The sequence below is a fragment of the Hemiscyllium ocellatum genome, chromosome 24 (genome assembly GCF_020745735.1).
Source record: "Hemiscyllium ocellatum isolate sHemOce1 chromosome 24, sHemOce1.pat.X.cur, whole genome shotgun sequence".
In the NCBI taxonomy this organism is placed as follows: domain Eukaryota; kingdom Metazoa; phylum Chordata; class Chondrichthyes; order Orectolobiformes; family Hemiscylliidae; genus Hemiscyllium; species Hemiscyllium ocellatum.
In genome coordinates, this window is record NC_083424.1 from 28,443,093 (window position 1) to 28,456,540 (window position 13,448).

Below are 13,448 nucleotides of genomic sequence, written 5' to 3' on the forward strand. Positions count from 1 at the left end.
TTGCTTCATTATATTGAAGTGTAATCTGCGAAGTACAAAGCAGCATCTGAAGAAAAAAAAAGTCAATATTTGCTTAATATGATGGCTTATCTTCCCGAAGCATGAGGAGTACATTTTTGTCTTGGCCTAGAGATCAACAAGCTAAGTTTCTTTATTCAATTACTGTATTCAACATGTATACATATCAAAAAACACATGTTCCATGCAGAGATAGTTGCTAATCAAAACAATGTATTTTTGCTAATTAGGTATAATTTCACCTATTTAACATGTAATCCAACAAGTATATTTCAGAGAAAGCAATGATAGCAGCACTGAGTATTTATAGTGAGGTCTGAAATGACTTGCCATTAAGCCATATTTCTGTTATTGCTATTTATAACAGAGATTCAAATGAAGAAAAAAAAATCTTGGAAATGTTGAACACATTAGTCATCTGGATTCAATGGTAAAGAAAGCATTTAGCTTGAAATTACCAAATCTTGGGAAAAGCAGATATCTATAGGGTACAACTACCACACCTTACAAAATCAATTTTAAAATAAAGTCAAATTAGGATATATAAGGAATTCTAATTACAATAGTTCTTTCCAGTCCTTTAATTATCCATTTAAAGACACAATCTTATGAACAAGGCATTCCCTCCCTGTAGTTGATAAAACTGTAGGAACATTTATTTAACTTGTTTTTGTTTTACAGCCTTACAGAATTGCAACAGTGACCTTGACTTTTTTTCCAAGAGAGAATAGTTATTGCCAAGGTCAATGCAATTCACTCAATCAAGCACCCTGATGTTTTTCTCTCCAATTACAAAATGACAAATAATTGCTCTTTTCAAACAAGATTCAGATTGCAGAGGATGGGGAAAATGCAGCTACAAATACAATTTTAAAATAAAATGTTTAAAGCAGTATCTCCAGAGGAAAAAGTCAATTGTTTCTTATTGCATAGATGCTTGATCAGAATATTAACTGGTCTGCTTTGTATTTGCAGCATTTCATACCTTGAGTTCTAACATGGACAGACTGTTATGGTTTAGTCATAACTGTAAATAACTTGAATTCATTATGACTGTCCTGTTTTGAAACAGACATCTGTTACAGATCATGAAAGTAGTTGCTCTTGGAATGCCAACTTTATATGTAGACAAGGCAGGAGGCTGGAATAACACAGCAAGCTAGGCAGCATCAGGGAGTACAGAAGTCGATGTTTGGGGTGTAACCGTTCTTCAGGACTAGAGTGAGCGGCAGATCAAGGGGGAGATGGGAGCAGGGTGGTGAAGTGCGGATAGGTGAAGGCAGGTAAAAGTACGTTCTGGTTGGTCAATGGGAGGAATGAAGCCAGTTCATTGCAGGAAGCAGTAGAAGGGAGGGGGAGGGGCTGGGAAGGGGAGGGAGGTTATTTAAAATTGGAGAACTCAATGTTGAATCCTCCAGGCTATAGGGTGCGCAGGCGGAAGACAAGGCATTGTTCCTCCAATAAGTGCTTTGGCTTGTTTTGGCAATGGAGGAGGCCAAAGATGGTCATGTCAGAAAAGGAGCAGCTGGGGAAATTGAAATGGACAGTCGCTGGAGATGGAAGTGGTGAGGTCAAGAAGGGGAGAGAGGTGTCTGAGATGGTCCAAGTGAATTTGATGACAGGGTGGAAGTTGGGCTGCTCCAGTTCAGCCTGGGGGCAGTCAGCAATGTAACGGCAGAAGAGTTGAGATATAATGCCTACCTATGTAGGTACTGAAGGGGGACTGTTCGATATCGCCGACAGAGGCACACTGGGACCTATCCAGGTGTACATGGCCACCCCCTTGATTGAGGAAATGGGAGGAGTTAAAGGAAAAGTTATGGGGGGGTAAGGACCAGTTCGGCGAGATGGAGTCGGGTACTGGTGGAGGGGGACTGGATGGGTCTATTGGAGAGGAAGAAGCAGAGGGCCTGGGGGCCGTCCTTATGGGATATAGGTGTACAAGGACTGTACGTCCATAGTGAAGAGTGGTACATGGTCCACCCTTTAAATTCGATTTAGCAATACGTACTGGAATACACAAATTGAGGGAGTATAAAATGTACAGTGATGGACAAAGGCACATTCGAGCCAGTTCTGCTACAATGCGTCTTTCATTAACACAAATTGCCTGTAACTCAATTGATGTATAGGGAATGCTGTTTCTAAAACGCAAACATATAAAATGCATATAGGCTATGACGTGATTAGATCGCCAACACTTGGAGTGTTATTTTCATAACGCAATTTTCATATAGTACGGGGTCGCACAGAAACACAACTATCGCATTATAGAAAAGATGACTGTTTACAGCCAAATAGCATACAAAATTGGCTTGACAGTAGGTGACAGAGGGTGATGGTGGACGGTTGCTTTTCAGACTGAAGGCTTGTGACCAGTGGTGTTCTCTAGGGATATCTGATGCTGGGTCCACTTTAGTTTGTAATTTAAATAAACAATTTGTATGAGAATTTAGGAGGCATGGATAGGAGGTCTGTGGATGACACCAAAATTGGTGGTACGGTCGAGAATGAAGGAGGCCATCTAAGATTATATAGGAATCTTGATCAGTTGGGCCAATGGGCTGAGGAGTGGCAGACAGAGTTTAATTCAGATAAACGTGAGATATTTCATTTTGGTAAAAACAAACAAGGGCTGGACTCAAAGTTAATGCCAGTGCCCTGGAGAGTGTATTAGAACAGAAACACAGAAGGGTTCAGGTACATAGTTCATGCAAGTTGCTTCACACGTAGACAGGGTAATTAAGGCAGTGTTTGGAATGCTCGGCTTCATTGCTCAGATCATTGAGTATAAGAGTGTTATGGACCAGGCCTGACCCCTCCAAACATTTTTAAGCAGGTAGCCCAGACCATAACTTTGCTATTTGCTTTAGGTAAGTGTACAGTGGATATTCCCAGAATGAATTAGCTGATCCGACTGCCACGTTTTAAACAAACAGAATTTGTTTACAAAATTACGGAATAAAACTCAAAGAACAGAAGACTGGACAACTTTTCCTATCCAAAAACCAGACAGACTATCCCGGCCTAATGATGCTGTTGCAGAAATACTTGCAACAGCCCCAATAAACACATGCCTTAGCCCAAAGAGTAAAAATGAAACAAATCAGGGCTTACAGACTTTAAGTTAGAGAGAGTGTGGGTACCCAGTTGGATTGGCCCAGCAGCCTTTCTTCACACACACACACACTGCTGCTGAACTGAATCAAAAACTCTAATCTAAATGAAGGCTAGCTACACAGCTAGCTGGCCACGCCCCTTTGATTACACTGGTTTTTTAAAAAAGACATGAGAAAGCTTTAGGCCAGAGGCATTATCTGCTAGGGGTAAACAAAAAGGACCCCAGTAAACCTTTCAAAGCCAGCCGAGTTGGAGCCTGGCCAATTACCCCCTCTCTGGTTAAAAAACAACTCAAGGGTATAGTAACCTTGTAAAAAGACCAACATTGTGACAGGAGTTGGGACGTCATGTTCAGGTTGTACAGGACTTGGTGTGCCACTTTTGCAGTACTGCGTATAGTTCTGTTCTCTCTACTATAGCAAGGATATTACTAAACTGGAGAGGGTTCATAAAAGATTTACCAGGATTTTGCTCGGATTGGAGCATTTGAGCTATAGAGAGAGGCTGGATAGGCTGGAGCTTTTTCAATGGCATATAGGAGGTTGAAGGATGACCTTATAGAGGTTTATAAAAACATGAGGAGCATAGATAAGATAAACAGCAGGTGCCTTTTCCCTAGGGTGAAGGGAGTTCAAAATTAGGGGCCATATTTTTAAGGTAAGAGGAAAAACATTTAAAAGGTTCATTTTCACACAATGGGTTGTTCATACGTGGTATGAATCGCAAAATCATAGAATTCCGCCAGTGTAGAAAGAGGCAATTCAGCCTATCAAGTCTGCACCAACCCTCTGAAGAGCATCCCATCTCCATAACCCTGCATTTATCATGACTAATCCATCTAACCTGCACATCTTTGGACACTATGGGAATATTTTAGTACGGTCAATCCATCTAACCTGCACATCTTTGGACTGCAGGAGAAAACCGAAGCACCCAGAGGAAACCCACACAGAATGTGCAAACTCCACACAGACAGTCACCCAAGACTGGAATTGAAACTGGGTCCCTTCTGCTGTGAGGCAGCAGTGCTAACCACTGAGCCATGGTGCCACCCACAAACTGCTAGAGGAAGTGTAGATGCAGGTACAGGTATAACATTTAAAAAACAATTGGACAGGTACATGAATAGGAAATGTTTAGAGGGATATGGCCAAACACAGACAAATAGGACTAGTTTAATTTGGGAAACTTTGTAGACATAGAGGAGATGGACCAAAGGGTCTGTTGCCACGCTATATGACTCTAAGCATGTGTCCAAACAGCACTTTACAACATGAAAAAAATTGTAATCCATAAAAGGTCAAGCTGTGGAAAAACAGCTTTCTATCCAGCTATATGGAATTAAACAGTTGCCATTTATAACAGAAGGATTTTTTTTACTTCCTTTGTGGAATTACAGCTTTTTTTAAAACAATTAATTTGATCTCAAAGTGGAGAACAGAAGCTTAATTACATTTGTACTTAAAGTGCAGTATTTAAAGGCACCACTGTAACTCGAAGAACAAACAAAATCGCTGCATTTGTTCACTTGTAGTGGTATGCAAGGGAATAATGTTCTAATTCACTAATTGGCCAGTTATGCACCACACCAAAGGATGCTCCATTTTAATAATAGTAGCATTTTGTTTATGCCAGTTCAGTTACTTACTTAAGAGCTTATTTAATGTGGTTCCCTTTTGTAATTGGGGCTCAAATTTCAAACTTATTTTAAAAAGGAGACAGTAATCTGTGACAGTTATAACTGCAAGTGACAGAAAAAAACTGTAGTTTTAAGAGTGACCACAAGAGGTCAATGAACAACAGGGAATTTTGTTCTCTTTCATAAGTCAGCTTTTGTGGCCTAAGCAATTTACAAACTATGTAACATCTACGATGAAAGCTCATCACCAAATGCTCTTTAATGCAATCAAATAATTCAGAATGTCAGGTCTGTAAATTTTTATTTTTACCTAACCTATTATTGCCAGGCTTTGTTTTCTTAAACAACTCAGATATTGAAGGTGACAAATGTATTTCCCACCTCCAGTGTATTCTGGCACAAGCAGCATTAAAATCGAGTTGCAAAAGGAAGAGATCTTCAATTATTGTTATAATCCCATGTGGTGAGTGCACTCTTCTGCCTTACTTGTCAAATGGAAAATTCTACATTTCTAAGCTAAACAATCTCGACAACTGACCCTCACTGGGTCTTTGCAGGAGTTTAACACGTGGTTGTGAAAAAGGAAACCACACAGAGTTACAGCAGAAAAGGAGATTATTGGCCCAAGACATCTCCAATGGTTCTTTATGCATACAATTCAAAACTATTTCAAATGGTCAACTTTCTCTTGGATGCCCAAGCTTCAAATACCCAATATTTGAATGCCCTGCATGTTTCTGAAATGTTTCTTTTGTGATTCATTCAACTTCTATTGTTTACCTCTTAAAATCTAAAAAATGCTACAAGTACAATATGGACTGAGGTGCACCATCTACTAGTAGGTTAGAAATTCTTATCCTTTAGTGTGCAGTAGTTCCACAGCCACCAGTACATCTGACAGCCTGCACAATATCTCGCATCAACAGCCTAAACATTGGAGTGGATGAAATGAAAATGTTGGGTAGCTGTATTGGAAGGTGGTAAAAGCTGTGGGACAACCATTGTTTCTTCAGGTTAATTTGCTCCAGGATAGTCTAGTCAGGCATAAGGAAAGCTGACGGTGACAAAGAATGATTCAGAATGACAGGCCTGGGTGTTGAGGGTGAGGGTGAGGGTGAGGGTGAGGATGGGGAGGAACAGGATAACGTTGAAGTATTGTGTGGAAGAGAACCACCAAAACAAGGCGGATCAATTCATGACAAATCAATCAGTGCTTAAAATTCTGTGTTGCTTAAAACTCACATGAACAATTTCGCTGTAGGCCACAGAACCATAGCAGATTATGAAAGCTTGAAGAATTAATATCTAGTTAATGCCGATTGTCGTAAATACCCAACTGGTTCACAAACACCTTTAGGTCCACTGATATATTCAATTGACATATTCAAGCGGACATGGGACACTATCTGAATAAAAATAATGTGCAAGGGTATGGGGACAAAGCAGGAAATTGGCAGTAGATAATGATGTTCATTTGAAGAGCTGGTACAAACACAACAGGTTTCCTTACGCGTAATAACACTTCTGAGATTCTGGGATGTATCTTAATGATCTGCGTGACAGCAGGAAAGAACTCAATTTGAGAACTGTAATTGGTTTCCATTAACCATGTTGTTAACCTTAAATGTTCACATGTTTCACAAATCGATTGGTACATCATCATATGAAATACACAACTGAAACAAAAGGTAAAGTGGAAGAGGCTCAAAAACATTTAAATACTTGGGGTTACATGAAGTTAGATGCTTCTGGAGCACAACAAAGGGACATGTTAGATAATTAGCCTATTCCTGCACAATCAAGAAACATTAAGAGAAAACATTAGGACGTGAAACCATTCAAACCTCTACCAAATGCATGTAGACATTTCTTAAAAGATACAATGTCATTGACAAAACAAAGCTCAAATCAAATAAATTTCACTGCAACTAGAATCTCGAGTTATTGCACACAAAAGTTACAGCTCAGAGCTAATCAGAAAACCTGGCCTATAGGAATTCTTTAGGCTTTCAATTGCACGGAAACATAAAACATCATAATCCAACTTCTACAGGTCACAGTTATCCCTGTTTGCTGTTAGCAATGAAAGTGTAAAGCAGGAATGCAATAAAAGTTCAAGATAGTGAAAATATTTTCCATTATATTAGATACAAGATACTTCCCTGTTTAACCGGTTCTGCATCTGATAACATATGTAAGAAATGCTTTTATTTGCACTGGTAATGACAAATGCCTTAACTTGCAAACCAAATCCTTCTTTTAAAAAAAGCCGGAAGACAAGGAGAAAAAGTGGAAGCGCAAGAAATTCAAACATGAGGTCATACTGAACATACCTTTGTATAAACTGATGTAAATATTTGTTCTTTTTGTCCTGTATTCATTGCAGGTTACAGTTCCACTGATATTACTGCAGCGAAGGTCTTTTTGCTCATTCAGTAAAAGGATCGGGACTTCGCTATTTGGACCATTGCCCATCACTAACTGACCTTGAGAAGATGATGTGAGCTGCCTTGTTGAACCGCTGGAGTCCATTTGGTATCATTACAACAACAATGCCGTTAACAGGGGATTTTGGCATGGCAATAGTGAAGGAACGGAGAGTGGTGAATTTCAGCATTTCTAGCCTCTGACTTGGTCCAGTTCAGTTTCTGATCAATGGTGACACCCAGCATTTGGTAGTGGTGTTTTTAATGAAGGTAGTGTTACTGAATATTAAAGGCAATGGGTTAAATTCTCTCTTATTGGAAATGGCCATTGTCTGGTGCAAATGTCATTTGTCATATGCCAGTGAAAACTTGGGTACTGTCCAGGAGGTGCTGCATGTGAGCATGGACTGCTTCTGATCAGTCTTGAATGAGAGTGAATATTGTGCGAACAATTATCATCAAACATCCCCATGTCTGACCTTATGAAGGAGTGAAAATCGTTGATGATGTGGCTGAATATTTTTGGGCCAAGGACACTGTCCTGAGGAACTCCTGCAATGGTATCCTGTAGCTGAGATTACTGACATCTTCCTTCAGACTAGGTATGAGGCCACCAAATGGGCAGCTTCCACACAATTCCTGGTGACTGCAGTTTTGCCAGGGTTCTTTGAGACCATGCTCTGTCAAATATAATCTGGATTTCACTGGACATTACGGTCACCTCACCTCTGAAAGTCAAATCTTCTCTATTTGTTTGAACTAAGTTTGTAATGAGATCTGTAATTTAGTGGCATTGATGGAATCCAAAGTAAGCATCTGCGAGTGAGTTATTGCAAAGGCAATCATGTTTGCTAGTACTGTTGGTGACTCCATTCTATCACTTCACTGATGATCAAGACTAGAATGATGGGTCAGTACATGTGAGAGTTGTCCTACTTTTTGTGGACTGGTTATGGCTGGGCAATTGTCCACTTTGTCACAAAGAAAGGCAGTTTTGTAGCCGTACTGAAACAGCTTAGCTAGGAGCAACCACGGTCTTTAGTGCTTTTGCCAGAATATATCAGGACCCACAGCCTTTGCTGTATCAAGTGTTTTCAGCCATTTCTTGATATCATGTAGAATTGGCTGAAGACCGGCATCTGTGATGCCACGGACCACCAGAGAGACTGAGGTGGATCATCCACTTTGGAATATCCCACTTCCAGTCAATATTCAAATTTACAATGCTGCCTGGATAATAACCAAACTGCAAATTCAAATTAACTTTCCCTGGTCATAGGATGCACAACAACTTAACATATTTGTGTAATGCACTTAATGCAATAAATTTGCCAAAGCATTACATGGAAGCACGATCAAATACATCAAGCCACAGAAGGAGATATCAAGGGAGGTGGCCAGACATTTAGAAGAAGACGATAGATTTGAAGAAACATCTTAAAAGTGGAAAGTGATGCAAGAGGCAGAATGAATTCAGAAGAAAATGTAGATTTTAAAGACACTTTTCAGCATGGGGAGAACAAATGATACAACTAGACTGACAGGAATTTGAAAGGGAATTTCAAAATCAAAGCCAAGGAGGCAGAAGAGTCTGCCACAAGTCAGTAAGAGAGGGGAAGGACTTGACAGTATTTGTACTAGAAGAGACACTGGCCTGCGGAAGACTCCAGTAGCAGAGAAAATGAAGCTGATGTGGATATTTGAAATCAAAGGTTTAAATATTGTTGCACGAAGGGATAGGGAGTAATTGAGGAATTAGGCAAAATAGCAAGGATGCAGTCTGCACAATTTTGAATGTGCCGGAGTTTATGCAAATAGAGCTAGAGATGAGTGCATAATAAATGTGTGGAAGTAAAAACAAGCATGCAGCATGACTTCATAAACTGTAACGCAATACCAGACCATCATGCTGCTCTCTCATGAAAGAGAGAGAGAGACAGAGACAGAGAGAGACACGACGGGTGATGGTTTAAGTTGAGAAGGAGAAGGAGAAGAAGGAGAATTCTTCATGGTGACCTCAGCAACTGCAGGAATTGAACCCACAATGTTGTCATCAGTCTGCATCACCAAGCGACCCACAGTGGAACAGACTTGTTAACACACTGAGAACGAGGTCTGGACTCCAAGTCCAACAAAGAGCATCAAGGCTGTGTATATTGATCATATCACCTGGAATAGGGATACAAGTATTGGGCACAAAAATTCTGACTTATACCATTGCTTCAGGTCTTGCCAGCATTGGGCTGCAAGAAGTTATTACGAATATGTATATATTCCATATTGATTTATTTATTGTCACACGTACCAAAGTACAATGAAAAGCTGTACAGGCAGATCATAGTAAGCAAGGGTGCACAGAAAATAAAATTCAGACATACGCAAAAAGTTTACATTGCACAGGGTGTACGAGAGAGCAAGATTAGCATTATTTGAGGCTAGAGAGTCCAATCAATTGTCTCTTAAGTACTAGGAAGATGTCCCTGGTGTGTTCAGGCTTCTGTATCTACCTGATGGAAGAAATTGAAGGAGATCATTACAGGGGTGGAATAGCCCACCTTCAATCAATATTCAAATTTACAATGCTGCTTGGAACATAACCAAACTGCAAATTCAAGCTAACTTTCCCTGGTAATAGGATTAGATTAGATTACTTACAGATTAGATTCCTTACAGTGTGGAAACAGGCCCTTCGGCCCAACAAGTCCACACTGACCCTCCGAAGCGCAACCCACCCAGACCCACTCCCCCACATTTACCTCTTCACCTAACACTACAGACAATTTAACACTGCCAATTCACCTGACCCGCACATTTTCGGACTGTGGGAGGAAACCGGAGCACCCAGAGGAAACCCACGCAGACACGGGGAGAATGTGCAAACTCCACACAGTCAGTCGCCTGATGTGGGAATTGAACCCGGGTCTCTGGCACTGTGAGGCAGCAGTGCTAACCACTGTGCCACCGTGCCGCCCACGATGCACAACAACGTAACATATTTGTGTAATGCATTTAATGCAATAAAATTGCCAGAGCACTACATGAAAGCACGATCAAATACATCAAGCTACAGAAGGAGATATCAAGGCAGGTGGCTCGAAGTTTAGTGCAAGAGGATAGATTTTAAGGAACATCTTAAAGCGGAAAGCAACGCAAGAGGCAGAATGGGTTCAGGAGAAAATGTAGATTTTAAAGACAGTTTTGAACATGGGGAGAACAAGAATAGGAAGGGTGTTTGATGACGTTGATCACCTTTCCATGGCAGCAAGCCTTGTAATTGGAGTTCATGGATGGAAGGTTGGCTCCTGTGATGGCCTGGGCTACCACCATCTGTACTTTCCTACGATTCCAGACAGAACAGTTACGCCATTCTAGGCCGTTACGCACCCGACCAGCATGCTTTCAATTGTGAATGTGGAGAAATTGGTGAGGGTCCTTATGGACATGCCTCCTTAAGTTGACCTACATCATAAATTCTATCTTACTTAAAGCTAAGTAATAGCACACGTAACAAAGCTCTTCCAACTAAAGTATCTGCAGATGCATCTTGCTTATGATTCAACTGAACGAGCACTTTCAAAGTAAAGGGAGGGGAAAAGACAGAAAGAAATGGGGTCTGGCACTCATTCAGGAAAACTTTCCACAGCCAAGCCATGTCCCTGATAATAATTAAATCAAGGTAATTCTGCAGAATTGTATGACCTTGACTTTCAGCCAAGATCGAAGTGTGAAAAGACATCTGAAAGGTCAATCAAAATGACATTTTAAATCACAGTACTGCATACCATGTTATTCAACATTAGTGTGCAAATAGGTTTCATAGTTATAGCTATGGTAATAAATAATCAACTCCAAACTCTAGATTCAGTATATTCAGTACATCTGGTATTTATATGTCAGCACCATGACCTTTGCCATAAACAGAAGAATGTTATTGGGAGCAGAGGTACATCATTTGGCCCTTCGAACCTGCTTGACCACTATGATTATGGCTGATCTCTACCTCAACTGCATCTGATCACATCATCCCTATATCTGCTAATGCACCCCCCCAATGATAAATTAACATCTACATTAAATTAGAAGGCAAGGGGACTACATACAAATTGAGCAAATGTTTCTATTTGAAACTTCATGCAACTAAGTTTCAATTCAGCATTCGATGAAAGTTTAAAGACACAATAGATAAGTATGTGAATAGGAAAGGTTTGGTGGGATGTGGGCCAGGAGCAGGCAGCTGAAACTAGTTTAGTTTGAGATTACATTCAACATGGACTGATTTGATCGAAGGGTCTGGTTTCATGCTGTATGACTCTACAACTATTCCAACTAAAATTACTAGCTAAACTCTGATATAATATCTAAACTTGATACTTGTCATGACACAGATTGCTATTTATCATAGATTCTGCACAATGAGTTTCACATCACGTACATCTGAAGAGATATTTAAACACGGTGGTTGAGGAGTGGTAGAAATAGGCAGCAACTACATAACACTCTTAACCAGTATCTCATCATTTCGAAGTTGGTATTAGGGCTCCATTGTCATACACTCCATACCATCTTCTCATTATCACTTTCCTCATGCCAACGTCAAATCTGCTTGAGGACCAAAGATAATCTAAACTCAAGCCCTGCTATATATCTAGCAGCAATTCTCAGTCCCAAGATCTTTTGTGTTTATCGAACCAAAGGTAGAAAAATGGCACAATTTGGACTGCATTATATTATCAGCAGTGGTATGTTCCATGCATTTCTAATTGCATATTGATAAAACAAAATGGTTGCTAGCGATTAATATAATATTAGCAGATACCTGGAAATAAATTTTTCTGCTTAAGTCCAGCCTCCACATCTACTTATCGAGGGAATCTGAGACTACAGGAACAGCATTTAGCTTAAAAAATGGAAGAGAAGAATTTGAAAAAAAAAAGACTTGACGGGAGCAAGACAACAGTGTACCAATTAAAATGGTAATCCAATGCCATCAATGCCCTGTGTCTTGAACTCAAACAATTACTTAACAGACATGACAAAAATGTTTTCTGAGGCCCCACTATTTCCATAATCCTGCTAGCAGACCATAAAGTATAGTCTTGCTGAGAAATATGACTTGGAGAAAGTGAGGACTGCAGATGCTGGAGATCAGAGTCGAGTGTGGTGCTGGAAAAGCACAGCAGATCAGGCAGCATCCGAGGAGCAGGAGAACTGACGTTTTGGGCAAAGGCCCTTCCTGACCTACTGTGCTCTTCCAGCATCACACTCTTGACTGAGAAATCTGGCTTCGTGTTGTGCGCGATTACACTGGGAATGATGTAGATCATGGAATTAAAGCAAAATATTTTAGTTGCTAGCAATTAGTCAGGTGAGGAATGGAAGTGCTACACAAGACTGAGTGAGGCAAGTGTGTTTTACTGACAGACGTTAGGTTTAGGGAGGGCAGGCCAGCACATTGAGTTAAAGAAACATACGAGGGTGATCTTATGGCAAAACAGTTTCAGCAATCTCCTGGTACAGAGGGATGAAACTCTGGGTGTTGGTATGGGTTACAGCGTGTGACACATGATCTTTCTTTGATCTTCATTCATTTTCCTACCTGTTTCTGTTTCAATTCCTACTTCTTCCCTTGCCTGGAATTCTCTCCTCTTTTAACTTCATAAACTCACGTAATACTTTAAATCAATCTCAGATTTACCTTTTTCACAATATCCATTTATTTTTTAAACAGGGAAGCAAAGCATTTAGAATGCATGAACATAGGAGGAGATTACTTAGTCCATTTTGTTAAAAATCCCTGGCAAAATCTGCCTATCCTTCACTAATTCACTATGCTATTCTCTCAAGCATTTCATCCTACATTTCACATTTCCCTTTTTAATAATTGTTTGTACAATTCAGAAACAAAGGGCTCAATTAGGGAGGGTTTATGCCTGAAACATCGATTCTCCTGCTCCTCGGATGCTGCCTGGCCTGCTGTGTTTTTCTAGCACCACATTTTTCAACATTAAATTTAATGTCAATAAGACATGTGAAGGATAAATAAGTTCCTCTATGCATTTTGGATGTATTAAGGTAAGCCAATTACATTGGTTCCTCATCTGTACTTTTGCAAAGAAAAAAAGGTAATAATCAGAACTAATATTTTTATATTAATTGCCAAGTTTTAGAAGCCTTACATAAATGATGAAGACCTTGATCATCATGTAAATAATTATGTAAACAATGTTGCCTATGTTTAGAAAGCA

The 13,448-nt window shown here is 40.0% G+C and overlaps 1 protein-coding gene across 7 annotated transcripts in view; it reads right to left on the reverse strand.

The window, feature by feature from the left end:
* LOC132827125 (lysine-specific demethylase 2B-like) overlaps positions 1–13,448 on the reverse strand; it is a 219,067-nt gene that overhangs the window by 140,594 nt on the left and 65,025 nt on the right. Inside the window, exon 1 of one of the 7 annotated variants that reach the window (XM_060843634.1) lies at positions 3,136–3,157. The exons of the other annotated variants lie outside the window; for them this stretch is intronic. The gene's annotated coding sequence lies outside the window, so the exon portion shown is untranslated. Of the gene's footprint in view, positions 1–3,135; positions 3,158–13,448 lie in introns of those variants that run through there. 7 annotated transcript variants of the gene reach the window in all.